The following is a 6,106-nucleotide window of genomic DNA, read 5'->3' on the forward strand; positions in this document are numbered from 1 at the left end:
AAATCTGTAAAATGAAGAAGGAAATGCCAAACCTAGTCCAAGTAAATTCCAAATGGGACCATGAAGAATCAACCAAAACTGAGAAACTGCACGACAAACAGGATAGGGAAGTGGCACGCTTATGCCATTGCACACACCTGTGGCCAAGGAGTTCAGGCTCCTCCCTAAATTATGGCCGCATCCTGGACTATGCCTTTCTGGACCTCAGTTTACTCACCTGTTAAATGAAGGAGTTGGACTAGAAAGTTCTAATGCACCCCAGTGGGAAGTGCGCTGGCCAGCTGTTCCGCCTTCTAACTCTTTGGGAAAGTCCCCATTGGAACTCCCCTTTTCTGTCAAATTCATGGCTTGGACTAAATGACCCTTGAGGTTTCTGCTAACTTGTGCTCTATGATCTTCATGCTCTCCAAGGTCCATTTCCACGCTAATGGCCCGTGGAATAATAAAGACAACCCTTCCTTTCCTTTTTCCGGTACCTTTCCAAATGAGGCAATGGTCAGAAGACTTTTAAGTCCTAAATTTGTCACTCAATGACGACATTTCTGCGGGCCATTTTCTTCCAAGGATAACGGCTCTGACGTTGGTACAGGTTTGCAAACACCTTGCTCTTCAAGGTGGGGAAGGGAAGCGTTATCCCCCGTTTACAGATGAGGAGACTGAGATTTCGAGCGCTTAGTTAAGTGGCTTGTCCACAACCAAACCACCAGTTAATTCTTAGTGTCATTTAGACTCTTGTCTGCTTCTCCACAGCAATGGGAGTGAGATGCCTCTCCTGCCTTGTAGAATCACAGGGTTTGGCATGAGGTGGGGAAGGGTGTTTGGGACCATCGGGTTTTATTTCCTTGTGGGAAAGGGGCGATTTTAATGAGGTCTGTTCATTCTGTGTTCCCATAACAGTAACGAACTATCAGACCATCTATGTGAGAGTAACAAAACTCTTATCTCAAGGTATCAAGGCCACTTTCCACTGGTCTTTCAGAACTAAAACAGTCACTTCAGCACTAAAAAATGACTTGTTTCCGGATTCTAGGAGATCTGACAAGGACTGGACTGGGAGTGGGGTGACCTGGCTAGGAATTGCTACTATCTGTGGGATCTTGAGCAACAGATCTGGGTAGATTTCAAGTTCTTCATCTGTAAAATCCGGGATCAGAAACGAAGGCAGCTGGGTGGATAAAGGACTAGATTTGGCGTCAGGAAGACCTGACTTTAAATCTGAATCACTTAACCTCTGTTTTGCCTCAGTTTCCTCAACTGTAAAGTGAGAATAATGACAGCACTTAGCTCCGAATCCGGTTGTTGTGAGAATCTCGAGGTTGCTTTGCAAACTTCGAAAGTACTTTTTATATGTTTTATTGTTATTTAGTCATTTCAGTTTTTTCCCAGTCTACGGGACTGCCTTTGGGTTTGTCTTTTTAAAAGATATAGAATAGCTAGCCATTTCCTTCTCCAGCCCATTTTACAGATGGGGAAACTGAGGCAGAGTTAAGCGACTTGTGTGACCCCAGGGTCACACAGCTGATAAGTGTTTGAAAACAAATTTGAACTCAGGGAGAGGAGTCTTCCTGACTCCAGGCCTGGTGCTCTGTGCACTATGGTGCCACCTAGCTGCCCTCCAAAGTATTTACATTTTGTAAATTGTGTATTATAACTTGTAAATTGTAAATATAGCCTTGAGGAGATCTAAATTAGATGCTTCTGCTAGACTGATCAAGTCAGAAACTGGTCTCTCCGGACTCAAGTCTGGGTTGAAAATCCTTCTTCGCTGTTGTCCCTTTCTTGAATTGGAAGAACTAGATATAATACTAGACTATATATATCTGTATCTATCTATATATCTAACTATATATAGACTGTATCTATCTATCTATACATATGTATCTATATACACATATTTCTTAAAATTCAATAAAGGGACAGTAGGGAAAAGGGGCATGTTTGTACACACACATATATGTATAAATCTGGTGCCCTTTCCACCATCCCATACTGTTATCTCATGTATTATGAGCTTTCTGTGACAATGGTAGACAGCCTTTGAGGGCCAGTAGGGCCAAAAATGTCATTCATCTGCCAACCGGCCAACCCGGTGACGAACATCTCCAGATTTATCTGGGCTTGTCCTTGAACAGAGGACATGGAGCTTGTCACCAGGCCCATACTAAGAGTCTTTCCAGCCTGGTAGACATAGGACTTGGAGCTTGAATTCTACTGGCAGAGCCTTCAAGAGCCCAGAATCCTCTTAAGTCTTGGATCCTTCAGTGCTTTGGTTTCGATTTGGCAACACCATTTGGGTTCCCACCTCTGGCCATTATTCAGTCTGTCATCAGTTTCAACAAATACAAGCAAATAAAGTCTGGGGGAAGTAGGTGGAGGGGCAGAGGAATCCAAAATTTAAAAAAAAAAAAATCACAAAATCCAAACAAATTTACACTTTGGTTTTAAAAAAAATAGATGTGCACTTTAGCAAAATAACTTTCTTGTTCCAGGACATCCTCAGACTAGAAAATGTCTTAGTAAATTATTTTTTTCTGTGTATTCATGAAATATTGCTGTTGTTGATGAGTATGTTGTAACTCTGTTTTCCTCCCTCTTTATCGCTTTCTATAAATTTTTCCATATTTCTTTGTATTCCTTGTTTTTTTGTAATTTTTATGGCACAATAATATAGCATTACATTTATAACCCGTGATTGAAAGCCAGTCTGGAATCACACAGACTTCTAAGCTTGGAGATTTCTCACTAATCATGTTCTTTGGTTCATGTCCCTACCCAGGGTTGGTTTACCCTGAGAACCTTGGAATATGGCTCATTTTAAAAATCTGTCCTAGGAGTTTTGACTTTCTTCCTGTAAGCAATCCAGACTGCCCAGGTATTTTAAGCTAAAATAAATTTTATCATAATGAATATAAGAAATGGGAGAAGAAATTGTTATAAGTAGCTAGGAATAGCCCTGGTTCTGTGATCAGGAACTTATAACACTACCTATGGGACCCTGGCCAAGTCACAACTAGGTTTCCTCATCTATAAAAGAAGAGAATCTTTTCTAGCTCCACTTATCCAATCCAATGACTCATGTGACCCTAATAAGTGAAGTTCTAGGAGCTTTATAGGGTTAGAAGCTTCTAAGTTAGTTAGTTTTAATGAATTACCTCTATCTCAGTCCCAGCCCTTGTTCCATGAGTTAGCCACCAAATGAGTCTTGCCTCACTTCAGGCAGTGGTCCTGGATGAGGTACTTTTACCCACTCCTCTATCTTTTCCAGAAATATTCTTCTATGTACTTCTAATTGCCTGGCAGCCATTACCTGCATTCTCAGGGCCCATTTCCATAAGTTAATCCTGTCTTCTTTTGTAGCAAAAAGCATCCATATTTCCTTTCATTCTTTTCTAAACTCTCCACAATCTGAATCCCAATATCATTGTGCAACTAAAATTGTTTTTGCCAAGTTACTATAAGCTACTTCTTAATTGCCAAACGGCCTTTTCTCAATCCTCATCTTTTTTTCTGACACTGTTGATGGCTGCCTTCTCTTTCTGGGCATTCTCTTCAATGTGGGTTTTCATAATTTTGCTCTCTTTTGGTTCTTATTCATGTCCTGCCTCTGCTTTTTTGTTGCATTTTCATTAATGTCACCTTTACTTATTGGGATTGTCCCCCGAGTTCTGGCCAAAGCCCTTTTTCTTTTCTCCAGATCCCTTATTTGGTAATTTCATAAATTCTGATTGGTTCAATGATCACCTCTAAGCAGATAAATCTCGGATCTATACATACAATCCTAGTGTCTCCTGAGTAGATCACCAACTATTTATTGTTCATTTCTAACTACATGCTCACAGGCATCTTGAATGTACTGTGTCTGAAACAGAACTTTCCTCTTAAGTCCAAGTGTCTCTTATTACTATTCTTTCTGATACCTTGGGGTCATCCTCAATTCCTCATTCTCACCCAGTATATCTGAAGAGTTGTCAGATCTTGCAAATTTCTGTCTCCACAACAACATGATCATATATATATATGTGTGTGTGTGTGTGTGTGTGTATATATATATATATATATATATATATATATATATATATATATATATATATATATATATATATATATATATATTTTTTTTTTTTTTTTTTTTTGGCAAGGCAATTAAGGTTAAGTGACTTGCCCAGGATCACACAGCTAGTAAGTGTTAAAAGTCTGAGGCCACATTTGAACTAAGGTCTAGTACTCTATCCACTGCATTATCTAGTTGCCCCCACCATGATCACTTTTAACTGCTTTTGTGGCCAGCTCTTTGGTTCACCACCTCCTTTCTAGATTATTGCAAAAGCCACTGATCATAGCAAAACGGTGGGGGAAAGGGGCAGAGTGCTAAAGATCGCACACTTTCTAGACTATCACTTATAAACTTTAATTTGACCATTGCTGCTTAAAATCCTTGTCCAACAATCAGTGAGGGAACATACTGCTGGGGAGCTGAATCATAAAAATTCTGACATTCCGGATATAAATGAACCCAGAAGCAAGAAGGAAATTGCAGCTAAATGAGAAAATGGCTCAGGGGTATTTCTTGGAGGGACAAAGAAAGAAGTTATTGGATTTGGTTTTATCATCAGTCCTAAGGTAACAATAAATATTATTTTATGGGACATTTGGTCATTTCATATTACGATACTATATTTGCGGGAAAATCACTACAAAAATAATTGCAACTTATTCCCCAACACTTACTAAGGATGAGGAAGTGGAAATTTTTTTTTTTTTTTTTTACCAAGAACCTTACAGAATCCGCTACATTACATCTACATATATTCAGATCCTTAGTGAGCTATGAAGAAAAAAGTGAGGATGGTGAGAAATACATGGAAAATTATAGTGCAGGAGTAGCGAATGAGAATAGGCTACCCAGAAGTCTCATGGCTTCTTTTCATGAACACTTTCTTTTAGAAAAGAATTGGTAAATAATTGTTCAATGTGGTGAAACATCAAAAAAAAAATCAATATTACAAGACAGGAAAAGATTTGCTATTAATGTGGATTGTTAAGAAATTTTTAGTCGTGTCTGACTCATCATGGCCCCATCTGGGATTTTCTTGGCAAAGATACTGGAGAAATTTGCCATTTCCTTCTCCAATTCATTTTTACAGATCAGGAAACTAAGGTTACATTTAAGTGATTTGCCCAGGATTACATATCCAGCAAATGTCTGAGGCCAGATCTGATGGAAGCAGTTCTGTGACCCCAGGCCCCCAAACTCAACCCACTGAGCCACCTCAGTAAAGCAGACCACTGACTTAGTAAGTTAGTCAAAGTATTAGTAAAAATTAGTAAACTTAGTAAATTAGTAAAAAATTAGTAAAATTAGTAAAAATTAGTAAAATTAGTAAAAAGCAAGAAGAAAAAATGACAATGAAAAAATGATATGACATCCAACTGAAGTAACTCAATCAAGAGCCATTTAAACAAATAACTGACAATGAAAAAATGGACAATTATTTAAGGGCCAATTTTAATAAATTCCCTTTCCTTCAGGCTCTGATCTTTTTCTCTCTGGCTTTTTGCACCGTTTTCCATTTCTTCTCTTCTCTCCCTCGGTTCCCTCTCACTGGACACTACGGACTCTTGTGGAATTATAATTGAGGCAGAATTACTGTCACGAGAGGAATGGGCTCGCAAGCCCCTGAGTCTTTTCTTGTGTCTGTGCTGAGTGTGTTCTAAAAACATGCGTTTTCTAGTATTACGTAATGGGCTCTTTAACATTTTTTCCTTATCTTGTGGATTCAGCTTTAGTTACTCTATATCTGGCCCGTAATTCCCCGTTCTGAGGTTAGGGACTGCTGGGGCGGGGGAGTAACAATGATCACGTGATCCCAGCTCGGCCCAAGGGGTTCATGGGTTATATAATATGCTGAAATACAACAATTAAAACTGGGACAGCCACGTGTTTTATGGGAAATATGCTGAAAGAGGCCCAAAGGAGAAGACAGGACAAAGATGCCCGATGGGAAGCACGGGCAGGGAAACTGGCATGGCGCAGTGCTTGGGGCCCTAACTGGCACTCACTCCAGGGAGTTGTGGGAGTTTTCCCAGAGTCCCTCTGGTGACCCCG

Source organism: Sminthopsis crassicaudata, chromosome 4, assembly GCF_048593235.1.
Source record: "Sminthopsis crassicaudata isolate SCR6 chromosome 4, ASM4859323v1, whole genome shotgun sequence".
In the NCBI taxonomy this organism is placed as follows: Eukaryota; Metazoa; Chordata; class Mammalia; order Dasyuromorphia; family Dasyuridae; genus Sminthopsis; species Sminthopsis crassicaudata.